The sequence below is a fragment of the Hemicordylus capensis genome, chromosome 3 (assembly GCF_027244095.1).
Source record: "Hemicordylus capensis ecotype Gifberg chromosome 3, rHemCap1.1.pri, whole genome shotgun sequence".
Taxonomy (NCBI): domain Eukaryota; kingdom Metazoa; phylum Chordata; class Lepidosauria; order Squamata; family Cordylidae; genus Hemicordylus; species Hemicordylus capensis.
Window position 1 is genome coordinate 159,341,820 of NC_069659.1, and position 23,880 is coordinate 159,365,699.

Genomic DNA, 23,880 nt, shown 5'->3' on the forward strand with positions numbered 1-23,880 from the left:
AGATTCTCTACGCCTGGCCCAACTATTATGAACTAAGCAAGCATTCTGGTCAGTCAGACTCAGTAATTATAGTCCATGTGAGTAAGATTGACACTTGATAATACAATCTGAAGAGTCTTCCAATGAATACAAATATAGATATTATCTACAAATTCAGTATGCATGTGCAGTATGAACACATTTTTGAAAATGCATAGAGGAGTGAATGATAGACTTGTGTAGTGCCTAAAATGTCAGATTCAGACAAGGCATGGCATAACAGCAGCACTATCCATGAGAGCAGTAGCGGCCTGTGTAGCCTGTGGGGGGGGGGGTAGGAGGCGGTGAGAGGCACCATAAAGGGTAGAGCAATAGGTGCTTACCTCCACTCTCGCCTCACCTGAACACTGCTCAGAGCAGCAGCGCACTGCCCAGGACCCCTGTGGAGGGGGATCGCCTATGCCACCCACCTGGCCGATCCCCCGCTGGTGGTCAGGTGAGAGGTGGAGGCGATCCCCCACCACAGGGGGTACTGAGTGGTGCGGTTCTGCTCCGAGTAGTGTTCAGGTATGGCGAGAGCAGAGGTAAGCACTGATTACTTTACCCTTAAAGGTAAAGGGTACCGTCCTCCCACCCCCCGGCAGCACCTGCACCAGCCACTACTGCCTGAGAGGTGCAGGTGCTGTAGGGACTGGCTGCATTGTAAACAAAAATATCAATACCAGAAGCAGCTGTGTAACTCAGGGATCCAGAAAACAAGCTAAAAGGGGGTGGGGAGAGTCCCTTTTAAATTCAAACTGCAAAAGGCAAAGCAGTTGTTTGAGTGGTCTCTCTGGACTGAAGAGGAAACAATACAGCCTTCCCTTACTGAACCCAGACACAGATAAAGGAGGGGGAAGAGGCCAAGGAAAAGGAAAGGGAAGCAGGGTCCAATAGATATGTGGAGTTCAGTAATGACAGCGGGGAAGCTCCAGATGGTTCTCCAGCCAGTGTGGTGTAGTGGTTAGAGTGCTGGACTAAGACCGGGGAGACCCGAGTTCAAATCCCCATTCAGCCATGATACTTGCTGGGTGACTCTGGGCCAGTCACTTCTCTCTCAGCCTAACCTACTTCACAGGGTTGTTGTGAAAGAGAAACTCAAGTATGTAGTACACCGCTCTGGGCTCCTTGGAGGAAGAGCAGGATATAAATGTAATAATAATAATAATAATACTGGCTGCACAACAACAGGCACTAAGAACAAATGCAATAAGAGCAAAAGTCAAAAAAATCCACAACAAACAGCAAGTGCCGCCTTTGTAAAGAAGCAGATGAAACAGTGGACCACCTAATCAGTTGTTGTAAAAAGATCGCACAGACTGATTACAAACAAAGGCATGACAAGGTAGCAGGGATGATACACTGGAACATCTGCAAAAAATGTAGCCATTTTTTGGCTACAGGAACATCTACCTCTAGCCAAAAATTGGTGGGACCATAAAATTGAAAAAGTTGAAGAAAATGAAGATGCAAAAATATGGGACTTCCGACTACAAACAGACAAACATCTGCCACACAATACACCAGATATAACTTTAGCCGAGAAAAAGAAAAACAAGTTAAAATAATCAAGATAGCAATACCAGGGGACAGCAGAATAGAAGAAAAAAAAGAAAGAAAGAAAATCACAAAATACAAAGATCTACAAACTGAAATTGAAAGGCTGTGGCAGAAAAAGACCCAAATAATCCTAGTGGTAATTGGCGCCCTAGGTGCAGTTCCAAAAGACCTTGAAGAGCACCTCAACACCATAGGGGTCACAGAAATCACCATCAGCCAATTACAAAAAGCAACTTTACTGGGAACAGCTTATATTCTGCGACGATATCTATAACAACAGCAACAACAATGACAATAAAATTCAGCTATCCCAGGTCCTTGGGAAGGATTCGATGTCTGGATAAAACAAACTAGTCAATAACACCTGTCTGACTGTGAAAATAAATAATAATAATTCTGACTGTCAGAGGCATCTTGCTGTTTCACACCCAGGCTAATAATGACAGGACATGTGTAAATGGATGAACTAGGGCCACTATTATCTATCTATATATTTCTTGAAGGAGTACCTGTTACTACTCATGTGGCAGCTTTCTCTAGAGTTCCCAAGCAAGCTGCTGGCAGTGGGAGAGGAAAGCGGTGGTGCCGGCAGACAGGCGGGCAAGGCGGGAAATAAAATGGTGGTCGGGGGGAAAACAGCAGTGGGCGGGAGGGGGGAGAAAATGGCAGCAGTGGTGGTGGCAGGTGGGTGGGCAGGGGAAGCAAATGGTGGCGGGTGGGGAAGCAAATGGCTGCGGCAGGCGAGGAAAGAAAATGGAGGTGGCGGGTGGGTAGGGGAAACTAGAGGTGCAGATGCTCTGAGCCCGGCCCAGATAGTTAATTAATATTACAATAACCAGCAATGAGCAAACAATTAGAGTGTGGGTACCCTCTCTATGGGTCATCCTCATAAGGAGAACCACCCAACCAGGACAGAAGACTGGGTTTTAATTCAGCCTGGGCTAAGTCCAGACATCATAACAACTTTGAAGTGTTAACCTCGCTAAGGGGTGTCCAAACAGCCCCACCCACCCAGGCTGCAAAACTCTGAGTGGTGGGCACCAGCCAACTGCCGAGTAGGGGGAGATCCCAGCCGAAGGGCCATAAAACCTTCAAGGGCTCTTCCTCAGCTTTCCTACTTGCCTAAATGGTCCTCCAGTCAGACACCTATCAAGACAACCTACACCAACCTACACTCACCAGCAAAGTGACCAAACATTCAAGAATGACAACTGTACAAAGAACTTCAGAGAGATGTAGGTGGGAAAAGGCCACACAAGAGCCAATAAGGTGTGACCCCCAAAATTCCTACTTAACCTCAAATGGCGACTGGACAACCCTCACTGAAATGGGATGGGAGAGAAGGGTGCTTTGCCCAGAGCAACTGAGGGAGGACAAGTTGCTGTATACAGAGTAGGGGAGCAGCATTGTGGCAGGTGCAAGTCTTTCCTTTAAAAGAATCCAGGGCTTCCACCTGCCACACTGCCATTCTGGAAGTCCCTTCAATATGCCTGACCAAGGACATCTCTGTACTCATATTGCTGTTGGATCTGGCATGACACACAAACCCCAGTAAATGAAGTTAATATTACTGAGAAGAGAATGGAGAGATAGATTAGGGCAAATATGAGAAAGCTGCAAATGGTGACAGCTGATTTGTCGGTATATTAATTTGAAAACCTGCAACAATTTAGTGCAGACTTTGTGACAAAGGATGGGTTATAGATTAAAGCAGAGACATATTTCTGAGAATGAGGTGGGAAATGGAAAGACTGATACAGAATAGGCAACAGACTATGTGGCAGAATGAAAAATCATGCAATCAAAGCAAGGAAGAGGTGCAAAATTGTAAATGGAAGAAAGATGGAAGCATTTTACATTGGGGGGGGAATGAAAGGGGGAAACACAGGATACTGCCAGATATTAGGAGAGGAGCAACTAATAACAGTCTTAAAATGCATTGCTGAAACTTCAGTAAGGAGAAATAAAATACTTGTGACTGCAAATATAGAAATCCTGTGCAGGAAGAAAAAACCTTGTTGACAGCCATGTAAACGATCTAGAAAAGGAGCAGCTATCAATTTAAAAAGTAATTAGAATATAACCAGTGAAAGAAAAAATTGTATATAGAAGATAGCATGCACATAGATTCACGAATATCCTATGAGGATGGTAGTGGGGCAACTGTCATCTATGTTCCAGAAAACGAACAACTAGCAATTTACAAAGTTAATAGATTCAGATTGAATACCACAAGATAAAGAAACCCATGCATTAAAAGACTGATATAAAACTAGAAGCAGTTTTAAAAGTATAAATGTGTGTTCACACATACGCCCTGACCCCACTCAAAGTTAGGAACCTCTAGGAAAGGTATTGATAATCGAAGGAACTGCACCCTCCCGTTGTGAATATGGGTGTGTGCATATGATTTGTATTGAGCAATGATGAGCCAGAGATATTGGGGTGTGTTCCCGCCTCTCTCAGATCTTTGCAAGGGGAGGGAGTTTAGGGATATATTTTATCTGTTGTGTGGATGGCAGCCTTACTTCGTGGCAGTCGCAGCAGTTTTGTTGGTGCTGCATGTAGCATTAATCCCCAACTCTATATGGGAAAGGCGTAGGTCACAGATGGCTGCACCTGGTGCCTTGGTCCTACCCCTGTCAGAGCTGCAGCTGCAAGACAGCTCATGCATGAAAGGGCACCCACATCTTGGCCCAAAGAAGGACCCTGGTCCTCAACTGCGATAGAAAGTCCATGCCATGCTGTTCAGTGTGGGACTGGCCTTTCTCCAGGACAAAGGTGGTGGCAGGTGGTAGCCTTTTCTCTCATTTCCCCCCATCTTCCAGGGAGAACATTGACCAGGAATTGGCACAAAAACTGTGGATGGACCAATGGCTTGCATGGGCTGCGATTGCGATTGCGCAGCCATGGGCTGCGATTGCGATTTCAGTGTGGGCTGTCCACCTTTTAATATCCAGGGCACAAGCAGATGGGCCCTTGCCCCTTTAGGGCCTGTCTTTCACAGTCAGATTCCACAAGAGGTAGAGCTTGTTGAGGCCCCGCATGACTTGGAAATGCTGGCTGCTGGCGATGTGTTTCTTCCTGCCTCTGTGCCTGGTGCTGAAGTGGCTGCAATTCAGCTTCAGGACAAGATAGATACCCCTGAAGGGAGAAAATGGGACAGCAACAGCAACAGTCAAGGGACAACCTGCTCTCAAAGCTCATAGAGCAGCTGGGGCAGCAGCCCAGGAGCCCAAGGTTCAGGTATTAGGTAATAATCAGTAGGCTGTGGGCTGCCTCTCCTGGATTATGACCGCCTGAACTGGGAAAATGCAATGGCTCTTAACTTTTGTGGGTGGTGTTTTACCCCAATCCCCCCTTCTAAGAGTTTGGGGTATTCTTATTACTATAAGGGGGACATTCTGTTCTATCTGCAACCTCATCTCACTGGCACACATAAATGGAATTGGCTGGGGGAGGCCATCTCCAAGAAATTGGGGTTGGTACTGATAGTGGGATAGGCTAAGGGTCAAGGCACTCTGCCTAGGCTTTTGGTGGGCATGACATAGGCCTACCCACAGTGTTTTACCTTTGTGAGTTATCTTTTTCTTATATAGGAAGAGGAACCTGTAGGTTGGGTCACACCTCTCCTATGCTCTAGGGCATAGTGGAGCCTCGGTTGCTGAGCTGGTGAGGGTCGGTGTGGTGCAGCACCGCGGCAGTTTGTGGATTGCCTCCAAGTACCTGAGGACCTGACTTCTCTGCGTTTATGTTACTGTTCAGAATTTAAAGCTATGGTAATCTGGGCACAGCAGAATTTGCAAATGCTGCAGTTTACCCAATGACTGGGGTGCTGATGTTCTTCATGGCTTGTCCTTGGGTAGGTTTGGTACAGGCATGGAGAGACCTTCATGGCTGCACCAACACCAGGTCACTAGGATTTCACGGCAGCCTGAGCCCAGCAGCGACAAATTCTTCCTTATTGCAGCTCATTGTTTTGGATGGAGCCCTGGTGTCAGTTGAAAAGTGGGGTTCCTCCCATTGTATTTCTTATTTACCTTATTGTATTTTATTATTTATATGCTGCATTTCAACAACAAAGTTCTAAAAGGAGTTTACACAGGAGAAAAGGAATAAGATCAGATAACAAAAAAGGTAGTCCAATAAGCTTGTTTCTGGTTTCCATTTGTATATTGTTATTAACAAACATGTGCATGCATTAGAACAGATAATAAGGTGATTCTTACAATCGCCCCAAAGTGGGCTAAGGGGGCCTAGCCTGCTTTTGGGTGATCATGTGCTGCAACGGGAGCTGCGTGGCTCCTGACAGGTAGCCCTAAAAAATACCCTTCCCCTAAGACGAGGTTAATGGAGCAAGCTGCATAAGATGCGTTAACCACATATTTTTGCTCATGTGTTGCCATGGTATGTGGCGACTCGGGGGTCTCTCTAGGATGCCCCCCACACATGGGGCATCCTGGAACTTCCGGGGGCCGCATGGCCCCCAATCCCTGCAGCCCCCACTGGCTAGCTGTTGTGTGGGCGGCTGATCCGGCCACCCAGAACTACCTTCCAATTGTCTGCGGAGAGAGTGGGCTAAGTCCACTCTCCCCGCAAACCCTCTTCTGGTGAGTCTCACTGATCGTAAGACTCACCTCAATGTATCAAAGAATGCCATGATAGAGACAACATGGAAGGAATGAAAGACAGACAGACAGACAATGCCCGTAGTCACCTATTATTCCTCCCATTGTTAGTTCAAAGAAGAATTGCATTAGAAGTCTATTACTGAAAAACATAGAGGCAGGTCTCATGATCAAAGAGACCTGCCTGGGGAGGTTGAGCGGGGAGAGGGGGCTTAGCCCCCTCTCCCCACATACAACCAGCCAGTCTGCTCTGGGCAGCTGTAGCGGCCACCCACACAACTGCCGGCTCCATCATGGAGCCAGCTAGGGCTGGGGAATACGGGGGGCATGCAGCCCCTGGAAGCTCCAGTATGCCCTGCGTGAGTGTGCAGGGCATACTGGAGAGACCTCCAAGCCAGGAGGCTGCCTTTAAGCCGCCCGGCCAGGGGTCTACTTGTGAGTAGCCACGGTGCAGAGCAACTCAAGAGCAAAAAAAAAAAGGGTTTGCAGAGCACTCACTCTGCAAACCCGGTTTAAGGGGAGGGTTCCTTGAGTGGGTTACCCGCTCAGGAACCTCTGGGCTCGCAACCGAACCCGGTGGTTCACACAGTTGTAGAAAATCTACAATCGTGTGACTAGCCTCATAAACTCTTATTTATAACCAAATGGGAAAGTTATTGAAGGAGTTCTTACTAGAGCACAACTGCAAACATGTTCACCTACTAAACTGAAATCTGTGGCTGACAGCCATACAAACGAAGCCCTTGTTCAACAAACAAGGTTGTGCTAATGCAAGAAGATCCTGTAGTCATAGCTTGAGCCCAAGGTCATAATGATAAAAAGCTTATTACCCCTCTCCTATGCCACTTCTGCTCTCTGTATGAACTGTTGTGCTTGCATGGGGAAGGAGCATGCTTTTACTTGGTTAATTAGTTATAAGCTGTGCTACAGACTGGGACTTTTGAAAGTACCTACTAGGTTTGTGCACGGCAAACAATGTTGGATCAGTTCTGATCCAATTTGACCTGACAGACAAATTGTCAGGAGGGCTAACATGCACCCCACCACACACCATTAAAAAAAAAAAATACTGTCCAAGTTGGATTGGAATGGATCCATCATTTCTTCATCATTATGTCAGATCCTCCCTTTCCCCGCATTGCCCTCTCCCTGTTCCTCTGCCTTCCCGTGCCTTCCCCCTACCTTCCTTTATCTAGACAACAGTACGATGTCATCTTCTGCAGGTTGGAGCAAGCCATCTGTCCACTTGTCCCTTCTTCTGTTTTAAAAGGCATTCTTTTTTTCCTTCAAGATCTCTAGAACCCCAGCTGGCATGGGGAACTGTAGTTCTTTTAAGGGGTGCAAGCCTTTTGCTGCTTAGGTGTAGATGAACAGCAGTGTGTAATAAAATGAAACTGTCATCCTAGAATATACAGGTGAAACTCGGAAAATTAGAATATCGTGCAAAAGTCCATTAATTTCAGTAATGCAAATTAAAAGGTGAAACTGATATATGAGAAAGACGCATTACATGCAAAGCGAGATAAGTCAAGCCTTAATTTGTTATAATTGTGATGATCATGGCGTACAGCTCATGAAAACCCCAAATCCACAATCCCAGAAAATTAGAATATTACATGGAACCAAGAAGACAAGGATTGTAGAATAGAACAATATCGGACCTCTGAAAAGTATAAGCATGCATATGTATTCAGTACTTGGTTTGGGCCCCTTTTGCAGCAATTACTGCCTCAATGCGGCGTGGCATGGATGCTATCAGCCTGTGGCACTGATGAGGTATTATGGAAGACCAGGATGCTTCGTTAGCGGCCTTCAGCTCTTCTTCATTGTTTGTTCTCATGTCTCTCATCCTTCTCTCGGCAATGCCCCATAGATTCTCTATGGGGTCAGGTCAGGCGAGTTTGCTGGCCAATCAAGCACAGTACACTGTATACTTTTCAGAGGTCCGATATTGTTCTATTCTACAATCCTTGTCTTCTTGGTTCCATGTAATATTCTAATTTTCTGGGATTGTGGATTTGGGATTTTCATGAGCTGTATGCCATGATCATCAAATTATAACAAATTAAGGCTTGACTTATCTCGCTTTGCATGTAATGCGTCTGTCTCATATATCAGTTTCACCTTTTAATTTGCATTACTGAAATTAATGGACTTTTGCACGATATTCTAATTTTCCGAGTTTCACCTGTACATACCACTGAACTTAGTGAGTGTCATCAGCAACAGCCATTGTAGGTATATCCTTGGCCAAGTTTAAAGCAATATGCACAATGTGTGTGTCTGCACTGGTTGCAGTATGAATCACAGCAGAACATCTTCCCTGCAAGCAGTTGCCAAGCATGTCTACAGAACAGTTTGTATTGTTGTAAAGAAGAGGTACTTTACAGATAAAAGAATCTGAGTAAAACATTACTGGCACAAGTTCACTGTTTGTGCATCATTAGTGTTTGGCATTCTTTGTAGTGAAAGTTCCAGATCTATTAAATACCACTTTAACTTTTCCATTATACTTCACAACATACTTTCCCTTAAGACACTTTTAATTGTGTCTGGTTTTGGCCATGGCCGTCTGAAGTAGTGCTCTGTCATAAAGAACATAGGATGTTTCTTCATGTGTTTTGGAATTCACATCAGTACCATAGTTTTTCCAAAAGGAAAGCTTGTAAGCTTTTCTCATAAAGCTGGTTCAGATGAACACAGCCCAGCACACCTGATAACATTGGAGACTTTGCGAGAACACTTGACCTGACATCTTATGTGGCCATCCTAACATGTACTCAGGGTATCCTTTAGTTGTGTTAGAGGGGTGTTCATCTGAATCGCTTCCCTACAAGCGCTCCAAAACCCTGATTAAAGGGCACTTTGAGAGCATGTTGGCACTGATGACATCAGATTGGGCATGCTCTTGGCTGGTCCCCAGCGTTATCGTATGTGCTGGGCTGTGTTCATATGAACCAGCCCATATATGACATTATAGAATCAAATCATTATGGTGGCAATGTGCAACATTCATAATTGAAGTACATTATTTCTGTATATCTGTGTTTAATGAGACATATGAGCATCTGTTGAATCAGAAGGTGTGTAGCAATATGATGGGATACAAGATCAATAATAATATTGTTCTTCAGCACTCATCATTTCAGCTTGTTCTAGTTTCAGCTTGGTGACATTTTTGAATGATTTGCCTGTTAGATTGTCTTCTAGTCTCATGACAATCTCCTCAATTTCATCTGTATTCTGCTTGTACTGTCTGTTATTCCATTGAATATATTTGTTAAACCAGAAACACATGGATGGAATGGACTATGAAATGTCAAAAATGGCAGGATCTTGCTCATATATTTGAAATCTCTTGACATTCTAGCCTGAGAAACATCAATGTGTTGCTAAATGATGATGTGCAATACTCTTACGAGGATGATGATAGCGAAGGTGATCTCACTTCACAATAGCTGTCTTAAAATCCATGAAGTATGTTGGCTTACAGTCATGCCTCCTTTCTAACCTTGCCTGACTCTTAGCAGGCCTCATAAGAGTTTGCCCAATAAATGTATCTGTCCAAACATCAGCCCACATCCTGTCATAATTCCTCATACTAAAATGACTGTCATTCAAAATAGTATAGATACTAGCGTGCTGTTCTTCTAGTTACCTCATTTGCTAAAGGTACACAGTCTAATGCAGTAGTACCTGTCATAATTATTGCCCTGAGAACTTTTAAGAAAGGAGAGCATGTGTTCCACAGCCCACAAATGCATCTGAATATTTCAGTGCACACTAGTTTTATGCTTGGTCAATCTATACTGCAGAGACATAATCCAAAGTTTTTCAGGAGGACTGTTCTGTGTCTTTAGAAGGTTTTTTCATCTTTCTTCTACTAGTGACAACACTTCGGTCAAAACTGGAAATTAAGTTGCTTGATCACTGTAGTTTTGCCTGATAATAAAGCATCATACACTTTTATCAGGATGTTAACATGTATGTTCACAAATCTCAATTTCTGTAGATTCACATGTGTCCTTCATGATCTTACCTTCATGCTGTCAGAGCTGATAAAATCAACAGATATCCTCAACACGCAGGGGCGTAACTAGGTTGGAGTGGGCCCTGAGACAAGATTCTTAAATGGGCCCCCCCACAACCGTCGGGCAGCAGCGATATAGGGAGATGCTGAAAGGCATCATCTCATACTGCATGGGGGAGGCAATGGTAAACCCCTCCTGCATTCTACCAAGGAAACCACATGGCTCTGTGTTGCCAGGAGTGGACACCAACTCGACCACAACCTTTCCTTTCCTTTTTTATAGCTTTATGGCTGTCACTCAATTACTTTGGGTTGTCTCCACATAGTCCTGCCTGCGTTACAATTCCTGTTAAAACAATCTTCTGTGGCAACGGGGCATGTCTGTATATTGCCAATCTTCACTTTAAAAAAAGGGGGGAAAATGGGGGGGTCTTTTCCAAAATCTTAGGAGCTGGTGTAGGAGCAGAAGGAAAATCTGCAAACCAAAATGAGGTTTATTTAGGACCAACCCAAAGTAAACAAGTGTCAAACAATAAGTTTTCTTTCTAATCCTACAGAACAATTTCTCAGGCAGAGGTAAGCAAAAAGCCAGAGGAGGAAGGGCGGGGCTTGTTTTAGGAGCCCCAACTGCCTGCACTTTATGAAATCTAAAAGTGGAGCTCAGGTTTACGGGGGAGATAGGGGTGGAGAGCCCCGTTTAGCATTTAAGGATTCCCCTCTTATTCTGCTGAACCCTGCTCCCCTGCTAAACCCATAACCCACACCTTCAATTTTACTACCTGCAGAAGTGTCATTCCTCTTCCCTCCAAAAGAAATGGAAGTGAGGGATTGAAGTTTTCTCTCTGTCTTCACCCCTGAGGGGCTGCAAATTTGGATCAGCCTCTGAAAATTTTTGAAACTTTTGCCTAACGCGATCAAGGAATCCCTTGACTCCTCCGAAAGCCTCGCTAAGCAGATGCCGGGGGTGGGACTGTGTGAGCAGGAAGCTGTGGCAGGCAGGCATGCAAATGAGAGCACCCCAGAGCATTGTGGGAGCAGAAAACGGGGTGCATCTCAGGGCTTGGAGGGCATCTGGACCTCAGCCAGCGAGTTTGGAGGGTGGCCACATGGCTGCGATGCCCCCTGAAGTTGGTGAATGGTGCTGTGCCAGGGCCACCATGTCCTGGGTAGCAGTGGGGAAAACCTGCCATGAGCTTTCTAGGCATGTTTCTTTGGCAAAAGATAATGGCCTGTTGCTGTGCATGATTGTAGTTATGCCTTTGAACGAAGGTGGAATTTTTTTTAATATATATTTTTAAAAATACAGTTAATCAAGGAAGCTGGGGCCAGCGCTGGGTAGGGGAGGCATGTGACATGTCTCTTGGGTGCCCCCTAAGCTGGGGGGCCCCTAGATGACTGTCTCCCCTTGCCCGATCATCATTACGCACCTGTCAACAGTGAATAGGTTTTGCCCATAAACATACAAGAAAACAGTGTTTCTGGAATATAGACAAGACCAATGTGCTAGTATAATGCTGTTGATATAGCATAATCTTTGCACAAAGAAAGAAACATCTATTCAAGGCATGCTCTTGAGCGAGCAAGTGTCAGATTGCACAATACATTTGGCAACAGTTTGCACAACACGTTGTGGCATCCTGTCCAAAAAGTGTCTTTCAGTAGCAGTTGCACAACATTGCAGAGCACTGCAACTTTGCACAGCTCCACAACTTTCTGAATTGCATGTAAATTCTCTCATTGTGCTAGCGCAACACTTCTCTGCATTTCAGTCACCATCTACAAATTTTGCTCAGAGTTGAATCTGGTCATCAAGTCTTCAGTGGTTCCAAGATGTATGAAATCCACCAAATACACAGAATCAAAATATTGGGAAATTCTTTAGGCATGGGCAATTTCCATAGCTTTTATCTACAAACATTAATCAAAGATTACAGTTGCCATATTCATATTCAGCCTCTGCCTTTGCAGATACAAATTTCAGTTTACTGTAGATACATTTGAAGTTACCAGGTTTAGGCCAAAGACTGGCAGGAAGTAAATGGTAAATAATCCAGAACTTTGACCAATCATAAATTTCCGCTTGATCACCCTGGACAAGATTATCTGTAGGATTTACTTGTAGTCTTCAAAAGATTGATTAGGCTGCTCTGAATACTAGCTCATACAGCTATCTTCTGAAAGTAATTTTATTTGCAGTAAAGGCACTGTGAAACTGAAAGGTATTGAAAAAATTATGTGGTACACCCTGCTTTGAAAAAATACCAGAAGATACTTTCCCAAACATTACATTTTTCTCTGTTAAGAAAGGTAAATCTTGCTTTGGCTGTTCTGATAAGAATCAATAGGTGAAAAAAAGATGCAAAGCTGTCATTTTTGCACAAACTTTAACTGAATGTGATAATACTACTGCTTTGTTTGGTAAAAGTAAATTGGCAGCATTCTAACATCTCAGCAAATCTGCACATGGGCATCTCTATTAAGCACGTGGGCATCTCTGCTTGGATAATATGAATAAGTCAGCACTGAAGAACTGATAGGCACTAGTTGCAAAATACTTGTATCTTCCTATGTGGGGAATTCAAAGACACACAACCCGAATAAGCTGTGATATGATCTTTACAAGAAGTAAACTTTCACCACAAGAAATTATTCAGCATTGCATATTTGCTTCTATCAGAAAATGGTAGACACCCAACACATGTACATTGCAGTACACCACTTGGGAAACTTTTGATGGTGAAGTTTCTCATTGCAGTCTAGGGACAAAAAGGGGTGAATGGAGAACTCAAACCAATAATAATGGATGTGGCTGCTGCTACATCAGAACAGAAACATTTCTGAGCATCATATTTTGAAATCAATGGTTATTTTAAAAGTGCATAGATGGGTACTACGTGGAGACATTTCCCCCTCTTATTTATATACTTTTGAACCACCCCTTCATTTTTAAGAAGGGTAGTGTACCAAGTGTACTTATCCCCAAAGAGATAGGTAACTATCACTATGTTTTCTTCTTGTTAGATATCTTCTGTAGTCATGATTTTATACTTGTAGCTTTGAAGACATCTTTGAAGGCAAAATGCTCATTTGAATATCTGAATACAGCTGTGCATGCACACGCACTGTGCTTTGGATGTATCAGGGCCAGAGCCTGCCACTGTGATGCCCCTCTTCCATTCTTTGCCTTCATTCTGTACAAACTGAACCCATAAAGGGCTCTCACATCTCCAAAATAACCTTCCAAGTGTCACATTTATACACTGCAGCAGGTTGCAATTAATCTTGCCAGTAAAGAGGACAACATATTTCATTTTAACCATCACTTTAATGTTCTGTAGTGCTTATCTGCCTCTGAAGTTTCCTGGTACATTACACTGCGGTACTCAAGAGCACAGAAATCTCTTGTGGTTCATGTTTTTTTTAAAAGGTGAATACTTCTCTATTGTTAGAGGGAGTTAGGCCCACTTATATGAAACAACTGTAATATGATCCCTGTTGTTGCATTATGCTCAACACATGCAATCTGTGTACAGCGTGTTCACATGCACACATATTACTATACACGTATATGACATACGGTCTGAAGAGAGCTACAGAGACTGCATAAACAGAGGCATCTCTTGTTTCTGGGGGAAAGACAATGGGTGTAAAGGGATTTCAGACATTGTGTTGATGATGGGAAGAAGAAGGATTAATAGAAGGTTTTAAAGATTTATTCTTGGTAGCATTCAAGACTAAATTGCAGAGAGGGAGAGAGCGCAATGGCTTGCATTCTAAGAACTTTCATGAACAGATTACATGTTTTCCATGCAAAGGATGATGGGCAATTTTTGCCCCTTCCCCATTCTCTCTGTAACTGTCACATACCATAACTTGGCTCCTGAGGGTCCCCCAACCCTCAGGAGCATCATTTCAGGAGGGTACTGAAAAGGGAAGGGCCCTTGCACAATCCCTCCTTGCACACATAACATTTCTTCCATTTGTGGAACAATTTCTTCTTTGGATACAACCCAATGGATTGTATTATAGCCCTAGTGCACATGGAACCAAATTCCCACCTGGGAGCTTCCCCTCCTTCTTCTGCCCCAGCAGTCTTCTAAGCCCTGCCCCAGTCCACTCCAGAGCATTGGGAGACCCTTTCTGGACAAGCTGGGATATAGCACAGATGACTGCTGCAGGAGACAACATAGGTAATCAGCATCCCTCTTCTGCCAGCAAAGTGCCAACAATCCACTGTATCTGAAGAACATTTCATGATGTAACTTTTAACAACTCATAATAACCAAACATACAGGTGTTCCTGTGAAATAATCTCTCTCTCCCTCCCTCCCTCTCTCCCTCCAGAAGATCCTCAGAGCAACTTACAGTTACAAAATTACATCTTCTCTGCAGCTCACGACTGCCTGTTGTGGCATGGAGAAAACAGCTTGTAAGCTGTAATGTCTCCTGATTGATATAATTCCATGCAGCCTGAATGTTGTTTGTTTCATGCAAGAACATCCTTATACCCATTTTCAAGAATGAAAAGCAAAGCTGAACAATGTCCACATGCATTGCAAACCCACCTGTGGGTTTTTTGTTTATGGGGTTTAGGGGGTTATATGAGGAAGCACAGGCCCATCTAAGGTGACAATGGGTTGATTTCTCACAATTGGATATGTTAGTTATGATGCTGAAAGTCAAGAGGCGGAGGTGCTTCCACACCTGTGAATGGCAGTTAAAGTGATCATATGCCAGTCCAATGTTGGATAGGTGCCATATCCAGCTGATATCCAACCACAATAAACACTGTAGATCGGATCTTAGATTGCTGATCGTAGTTGAATGTTGGCCAAGTGTGGCACCCAGCTGACATTGGAGCTAGCACACAATGCTAACTTGGCACACAACCCCTGCTAGCACACAACCCCTGCTAAGTTGGCAAAGAGGCACCTTTTAATGTGGTGATTCTCTTTATTTAGCAGGGGGAGAGTAACTGGCCCTATCCACCTCCAGCACAGTACCTCCAGTGACTGTTGCTGGTGTCTATTTTATGTTTCTTTTTAGATTGTGAGCCCTTCGGGGACAGGGTTCCATCTTATTTGTTTGTTATTTCTCCGTGTAAACCACCCTGAGCCATTTTTGGAAGGGTGTTATAGAAATCGAATCAATCTATCTATCTATCAATCACTTTAGCTGGTTTTCATGGGAGTGTGTGTGTCTCTGCCTCCCAACATTTGGCAGCTTAACTAACATTGACTAATCTGCCCAATGTATATTTTCAGTTCCTATATAATCATATATAGGCCTTTGTAAGCTGCCAAGAGATGAGACACTGAGATGTTTATGCTGTCCAAACTCAGTAGCACATTCATCTGTGACAATGGAGCTACAAGATAGGCAGTAAAATTTGCTGGATTTCCCACCATAATGTTTCCTAACCCAGGGTGTCCATTTCCCAAACCTCAGTTGCTATTCCCAATAGGGGCATCTTGATAGTCCTAAGAAGGTCATTTTGTGGGTTCTAATACCAAATGATAGTCCAATATATCAACACTAATACAAAAATTATGAGGTTCAGGCAAATACATTGTGACAACGGTAAGTATCTTTAAAACATAAATGGAGGTACATTTTGAAAAGGAAGCAACCCCAAACCATTTAGGCATCTAAATTAGCAAAAAAGGTGTCTATTTCTAACATGAGTGACATAAGATGCCTAACCCATCAGGAATTCCACTACATATTCATATGACCAAGTGTACAGAGGAAAAACAAAACTCACATTATTGCCTCCCTGGAGAGGCTACTGCTCTGAAGATGCCTGAGTTAACAGTACCTCATGCCTGTCTCCTGTGGTAACTGTCCTCAGCTGTGAAGAAGTCTAAAGTCTAAAGCATGTGACTCGGTAACTATATTTGCTCACATTCTCCCTTATTGTCTTTGCCTCCCTTCCTTTTGTGAATTTGTTGCCCTTGCCTCTGTCACCTTTACTCTTGCTCTGGTGTTTCTTCCCACTATCTAATTTCAGATGGTAAACTCTGCGGAACAAAGACCTGCCTTTGTGTGTGTGTGTGTGTGTGTGTGTGTGTGTGCGTGTGCTTATCTTCCTCTATAAAGCTTCGTGTGTATACTGAGGTCATTCCAGTGGCGGCCCGTGAACGCGCCTCCGGGGGAGGGGGCAGGAGGCACCTTTAAGAGTAAATTAATTCAGTGCCGCAACATGCCACCCAGCAGCCCCTACGGCAAGGAGGCGTCTCCACCACTCACCTGGCCTCCATGGAGCCGAGCACCCACCAGTGGCCAGGTGAGTGGTGGAGGTGCTTCCCTGCTGTAGGGGCTGCTGGGCAGCATGCTGTGGTTCCGAACAGCGTTCAGGTGCTGCCACAGCAGAGGTGAGCACCAAATTAATTTACTCTTAAAGGTGCCTCCCGCCACCCCTCCCCCACCCCCACAAGTCACGTTCATGGGCTGCCACTGGGGCATTCGCACAATCAAAAACTGTATTCTACCTGGGTTTGGGAGCTATGTGTGCTCCAAATATTTGGTTGTGTAAAAGCAAGTTAATAGGAAAACCTGGGTAGCAGTGATAATGTGGAAGCAAGGTAGGAGGGGAAGCTACTGCTTCCTTGCTTCCACACAATCAGTTCTACCCAGGCTTTCCTCCGACCTTGCTTCCACACAACTGAAAATTGGGAGCACACACAGCTCCCAAACCCAGGTAGCACAGTTTTTGACTGTGTGAATGGCCTCACTAGATGATGCAACAGAAAAGAAAAAAAGAAAGCAGGCCATGTGGTTGATAAATATTATAAGCATTCAGCTTCAATGGCGACATGGGGCCAATAGTATAGTCTCGGGAGTACCTCTGAGGACTCTCTTTGAATGTGGCAATAATCTCTAAAATGTGGCAATAATCTCTAAAATGTGGCAATAATCTCTAAAATGTGGCAATAAACTCTAAAATGGTGACAGAAATTCTGATGCATTAACCCACTATGCCATTTCCAGACTGATTCTATAAAGAGTTAAGCCCATTCATTTTTGATGGCTTTAGACACATCTTCCTCTGGATAGGATCTGGCTGAGAGCAACTTCACGGGGAGAAAAGTCTTTTTAATAAGCATTATGGAGAAAGAAATTTTTACCTACTGCACAAGTGCACATAACAGCTAGTACATTTCAATAGTTGTTTATATGGTTACCAAATTATGCATATATTCAGTGTCTGCATTGATTCAATAGACTCCACTGATTCTGAAGAAGCCATTACTGTCAATCAAGTAAACGATACATGTTTTTGAAATATTTATATGTATCCAATTACATATTTAATAGCATAAATAAAAGGTCTGTTTTAAAGAGTCTACAAGCCTCTGATGGGATTAGTTGTCACTTTCCTACAATGCACTGCATTTTATACAAGTATATAACCAAATCCAATAAATATGTTACACATACTGAGGCGAGTCTCATGATCAGTGAGACCCGCCAGAGGGGGTCCTGTGGGGAGAGTGGACTTAGCCCGCAGATGATCAAGGCTGCAGCCCTGGGCGGCCAGATTGGCTGCCCACACGACTGCCGGCTCTGTCACAGAGCTGGAAGGGGGTGCGGGCATCGGGGACCACACTGCCCCTGGAAGTTCCAGGATGCCCCGTGCAAGCAGGTCCCCTCGTATGTTGCTGTGGCATGAAGCCGCACCGCAGCAATACACGATCGGAAAACACCGGTAAGCGGAGCACTCACTCCACTAACCTGGGCTAAGGGGAGGGGTATTTAAGCTGGTCACCCACTTTGAAGAAACCGGGCTCGCCTGCAAGCCCGGTGGATTCCACAATCCGTGGAAGGCATTAGCCCGCTTCCCACTGATCGTGAGAATCACCTCATTATGTTACACATAGTATGTTACACACATATAATTCACTAATCCCTGCTAACTGGGCAAAGAGGCACCTTTTAAACATGGTGATTCTCTTTATTGAGCAGGGGGAGAGTAACTGGCCCTGTCCACCCCCAGCACAGTACCTCCAGTGACTGTTGCTGGTGTCTGTCTTTTTAGGTTGTGAGCCTTTGGGGGACAGGGTGCCATCTCATTTATTTATTATTTCTCTCTGTAAACCACTTTGGAAACTTCTGTTGAAAAGCAGTATATAGATACTTCTTGCTGCTGCTGCTGCTGTTGTTGGTGAATCTATTTTCCTTTCTCTCCCTTGCTGGAGAGAGAGAAAGGAAAAGAACACATGCAGCAGCTAGCAAACGCTGGATGGGAATGAGCTCTGGAGGGCTCCCATGGCCCTCACACACAAGGGGCCATGGCCAAAGTCCCAGAGGGCCCGCACAAGCCATCTGAAGCTCATTCCCAGTCAGTGTTTGCCGGCTGCTGTGTGTGTTTTTTCCTTTCTCTCCCTCACTGGAGGGAATGAAAATAGATGCGCCACCCAGCAAACGCCAGCTGAGAAATGAGTACTGGGGGCGAGGGAGCTGAGGCAGGTGGATCCCAGCACTGGGCAGCCTGGGTTCTTGGAACCCCTTTGCTCTATTATAGCTTTGCTCCGGAAATGGATGAAGGCATGAACCATAAACTTCAAATAGTCAACACCATAGTCATTATCAGGTCAGAGATATGCCTTCAGATATAAAAAGGCACTGAATTTCTCTACTTCCAGTTCCTATAAACTAGCAGTTTAAGTGGGTATACATTTCCTGCAAAAAACACTTTGGTTGCTTGGATTGTATCCAAAGATACAGGCCTGACTAAGCACCATTGAAAGCAATGAGACAAATTAGTCATGAACAATCTCAGTCCCATTAATTCCAATGGGACTAACTTTCTTTAGATAGAGTCCAGTGAATAGTCAGCTTTCTTTCTAACCTTGTTTGGTGGCATTCTTGTCACCTTAAGTGGTGCAGTGGGGAAATGCTTGACGAACAAGCAGAAGGTTGTTCGCTGGTTTGAATCCCTGTTTCCCAGACGATGGGAAACACCTATATCGGGGAGCAGCAATATAGGAAGATGCTGAAAGGCATCATCTCATACTTCATGGGAGGAGGCAATGGTAAACTGCTCCTGTATTCTACCAAAAGAAAACCACAGGGTCTGTGGGCACCAGGAGTCAAAATCAACTTGACGGCACACTTTACTTTACTTGGAGGCATTCTTACCATGATTGTTGCTGTTATCCCTGACTGTTGCATTTCCCCCTGGTTGCTGTTTTCTTCTTCCTTGCTGAAAGAGTCAAATGGATTATTTGATCCCAATCAGGCACCATTTGGCTACATTACTTCCCCAACAGGCACCGTTTGGCTACATGACACCATCAGTAACATGACGACATCAGTAACTCAAGTGATGGCAATGGAGAGTGAAAGCAAATGAGAAATCTAAACAAATAAATAAGCAAATATTTTAACAACGAATAATTATGAATATTGAAAAATCGCCAAGAAGAAGAGACACTCTTTTTGACCTGTCAAAAATCTTCATGAAATGTTTGTCATTCTGACCCTACTCACTTCTGCATGAACTTGCATGTGTTCATTGTGATGCTGTTTTGCCATTATGTAAAGCTAAATAGAGTTCAGCCTCACTGTTAATTTCAACTTGCTGTATGAGATTGACCTTTAATATTTTTATCATATATGCTGGGAGAGGGTCCTTCTCCCCACTACCACCTTTTCCCTACTTCTTTGCACTTTGTGCTCTTTCTACTACTCTCTTGTTGTCACCCCTGCTTTCCTCCTTTCCTTTATAAAAACCCTTAAATAAACAAAATACTATAGTGCTGTTGGTGTGACCCTTCCTAGGGCAGGGCATGTCACCTGTGGGTCCCTACTCATAAGATGAAGACCAATCTTTGCCTTTTCCAGTTACATCTAAAGAGAGCAGGAAGGAGAAGCTAGGTCTGCTAGGGCTGGAATTCTCCTAGGATTGGATTTCTGGCTGGCTGGCAATGTTTGTGTCTTTGCCAGAGGAGAATCCTGAGTGGGTGATTCATTCATTCCAGGTGAGGGCCCCAGCTTGTGGGAGGCCCCACATTCCTGAGCTGAGTCACTTTGACTGTTGGTGTTGAATACAAGACTCAGACCAGAGGAGCTTTGCTAACAGGAATTTGAAAACAGATAACGAAGGAGTTTAGCAGGAGTTTAGTGGGAGATTTGCTGGAAAAGCTGTGGGGAGACACACAAGGCAAGAATAAGGTGAGTACTACCCAACCTTTGTAATTTTCTTGGAGGACAAAACTAAAAACCATTAATTAGCTGACAACTGTACCCAGTACGTAGCTTCAGACCCCATATACTCTAAATAGCCAATAAAACTCATTATGAAGGTAGAATGCCAGCAAGGGGGGGGGCTGCTTCCCAGTGTATTGCACAGAATGTCACATGTAAGACTGTCTGCCTGAGGGGAAGAAGTTGTGGGTGTGCGCTCGGTGCAAAGATCTCTTGGCTCTCATGGAACAAGTTTGTTCCCTTGAAGGCAAGGTGGCTGACCTGGAGAAGCTCAGGGAGGCAGAGAGGTGTGTGGATGAGACCCTCAGGGATGTGGTAGAGGCATCCCATTCTCATGCTGATGGTGCTTCTGCTGTCATGGAGAATGAGGGTCTCAGTGAAGGAGAACATCAGTCTGAGGAAGAGGGAAACACTCCCTTAGCAAGGCCCCCTTCCTTGGGTGATATGCCCATATCCTCTCGCACAGAGGATACTCCTCCAGGGGGTGGGGACCTCTTAGCAGTGGGTGATTCAATCATTAGGGGCATAGAGAGATGGGTCTATGACCCACGTGTAGACCGCATGGTTACTTGCCTGCCTGGTACGAAGGTTGCGAATGTCACACTGCATCTAGGTCAGCTGTAAGGCAGTGCTGGGAAGGAGTCAGCTGTCGAGGTGCATGCTGGCAACAACAATGTTGGAAAATGCAGTAGAGAGGTCCTGGAAGCCAAATTTAGGCAGCTAGGTAGCATACTGAAGTCCAGGACCCCCAGGGTAGCGTTCTCTGAAGTGCTACCTGTTCCACGCTCAGGGACAGTGAGACAGGCGGAGCTAAGCGGTCTCAATGTGTGGATGAGACTATGGTGCCAGGAGGAGAGGTTTAGTTTCATTAGGCACTGGGATACATTTTGGGGGAAGCGAAGCCTGTACAAAAGGGACAGGCTCCACTTGAACCAAAATGGAACCAGACTGCTGGCACTTAAAATCAAGAAGGTTGCAGAGGAGCTTTTAAAATGACATCTGGGGGATTGCCAGTGGGAACAGGGTGGTATCTGTTTTGGCCGCCAAAATCCCCAAAGGTGTGAGGGCAAACAGGTTTTGGATAAACCAGAAATGGACAGAGTAGAGCCAAGCGTTGAGCAGAAGGAAACACAGGACAGCTTGCCTAATAGGTCAAATGATGGAAAGGGGGATGGCACACACCAACACTAGGTGAGGGACCCGGTGTATAGGTATCTGTATACCAATGCCAGAGGTCTCTGAGCCAAGATGGGTGAGCTGGAGTACTTGGTTACTAATGAAAACATGGATATAGTGGGTGTAACAGAAACCTGGTGGAATGATGAGAACCAGTGGGACACAATTATTCCTGGATGTAAACTCTATAGAAGAGACAGGGAGGGGAAGGTTGGGGGAGGAGTGGTGCTGTATATCAAAGAAGGGATAGACTCCAATAAGCTAGAAAACCTAGGTGGACCAGAGTCCTCCACAGAATCATTATGGGTAACATTACAAGGACTGAAAGGAAATGTGTTATTAGAGATGTGCTGTTGCCCTCCGGATCAAAGCACTGAGAGTGACCTGGAGTTGGAGAAACAAATAAGAGAGGCATCAAAGAGAGACAGGGCAGTAATAATGGGTCACTTCAACTACCCACACATAGATTGGGTAAATTCACGTTCAGGTAATGACAGAGAGTCCAGATTTCTAGACGTGTTAAATGACAGTGCCTTAGAACAGTTAATCAGAAACAACCAGAAAGATGGCAACCTTGGATTTAATCTTGAGTGGCGCCCAGGACCTGGTGCGAGATGTCAGAGTTGCAGAACCATTGGGTAGCAGTGACCATAGTGTAATCCAATTCAGCATATTTGCAACTGGAGAATTGTCAAGGAAGTCCAACACAGCTGCGCTGGACTTCAGAAGAGGAAACTTCTCAAAAATGAGGGGACTGGTAAGAAAGAAGTTGAAAGGGAAAGTCAAGAGGGTCAATTCACTCCAGAAAGCATGGAATTTATTAAAACCACAGTACTAGAAGCACAGTTGGAATGTATACCAAGAAGGAGGAAAGGTACCACCAAGTTCAGGAGGACAGCAGTGTGGCTAACAAGTAGAGTCAGGGAAGCTATAAAAGGGAAGAAGACTTCCTTCAGAAAATGGAATACTTTTTTTTGGCATGTATTCTCTTCATTCTGCCCAAATGAAGAGAACAGGAAGGAACACAAACTCTGGTGAAAGAAATGCAAGGAGACAATAAGGGTTGCAAAGAGAGAGTTTGAGGAGCATATAGCTAGATGTGTCAAGGAGAATAACAAAAACTTCTTTAAATATATCAGAAGTAGAAAATCTGCCAGGGAGACGGTTGGACCCTTAGATGATGAGGGTGTGAAAGTGATTATTGAGGATAAGGAGATTGCAGAGAAGCTGAATGAATTATTTGCATCTATCTTCATAGCGGAGGATACTGACCATATACCCTCTCCAGAACTGAGTTTTTCAGTTTTAGCAGCTGAGGAACTGGGTGAATTTGAGGTGACAAGGGAAGATGTTCTAAACTGTCTTGAAAAACTAAAACTTAACAAATTGCCAGGGTCAGATGGCATCCACCCAGGAGTTCTGAAGGAACTCAAATGTGAAATTGCCAGTCTCCTAGCAAAAATATATAACTTGTCCCTACAATCAGGCTCTGTAGCAGAGGACTGGAAAGTAGCCAATGTGACTCCAATTTTCAAGAAAGGGTCCAGGGGGGATCCAGGAAATTACAGGCCGGTCAGATAACTTTGGTGTTGGGTAAATTTGATGGAAAGCATAATTACAAACAAAATTGTTAAGGATATAGACGAACAGGCTTTGTTGAAGGAGAAACAGCATGGCTTCTGCAAGGGGAAGTCTTGCCTCACTAACCTTTGGGAGTTCTTTGAGAGTGTCAACAGGCATGTGGATAAAGGTGATCCAGTTGACATAGTATACTTGGACTTCCAAAAAGCTTTTGATAAAGTTCCCCACCAAGGCTCTTGAGTAAACTTAGCAGTCATGGAATTAGGGGACACGTTCATGTGTGGATCGGTAACTGGATGAAGCACAGGAAACAGAGCGTAGGAATAAATGGACAGTTTTCACAATGGAGGTAGGTAGGAAGTGGGGTCCACCAGGGATCAGTACTAGGACCAGTGCTCTTTAATTTGTTCATACATGATCTAGAAGTTGGGGTAAGCTGCAAAGTGGCCAAATTTGCAGATGACACTAAACTATTTAGGGTAGTGAAATTCACAATGGATTGTGAGGAACTCCAAAAAGATCTCTCCAAATTGGGGGACTAGGCAATTAAATTTTAATTGTTGAAATGTTTTAATCATTTTATTGGTTGTTTTTATTGTTGTAAACCAGCCAGAGAACTTGTGTTTTGGGCAGCATAAAAATGTGATAGATAGATAGATAGATAGATAGATGCAGTTC

At 44.3% G+C, this 23,880-nt stretch overlaps 1 long non-coding RNA gene across 1 annotated transcript; it reads right to left on the minus strand.

The window, feature by feature from the left end:
• Positions 1 to 9,977: 9,977 nt before the first annotated feature.
• LOC128351744 (uncharacterized) lies at positions 9,978 to 11,194 on the minus strand. Its single transcript, XR_008320015.1, has 2 exons — positions 11,016 to 11,194; positions 9,978 to 10,148 (listed from the first exon to the last, which is right to left on the minus strand). It is a non-coding gene; the product is annotated as an uncharacterized LOC128351744 (long non-coding RNA).
• Between the last annotated feature and the right edge of the window lie 12,686 nt (positions 11,195 to 23,880).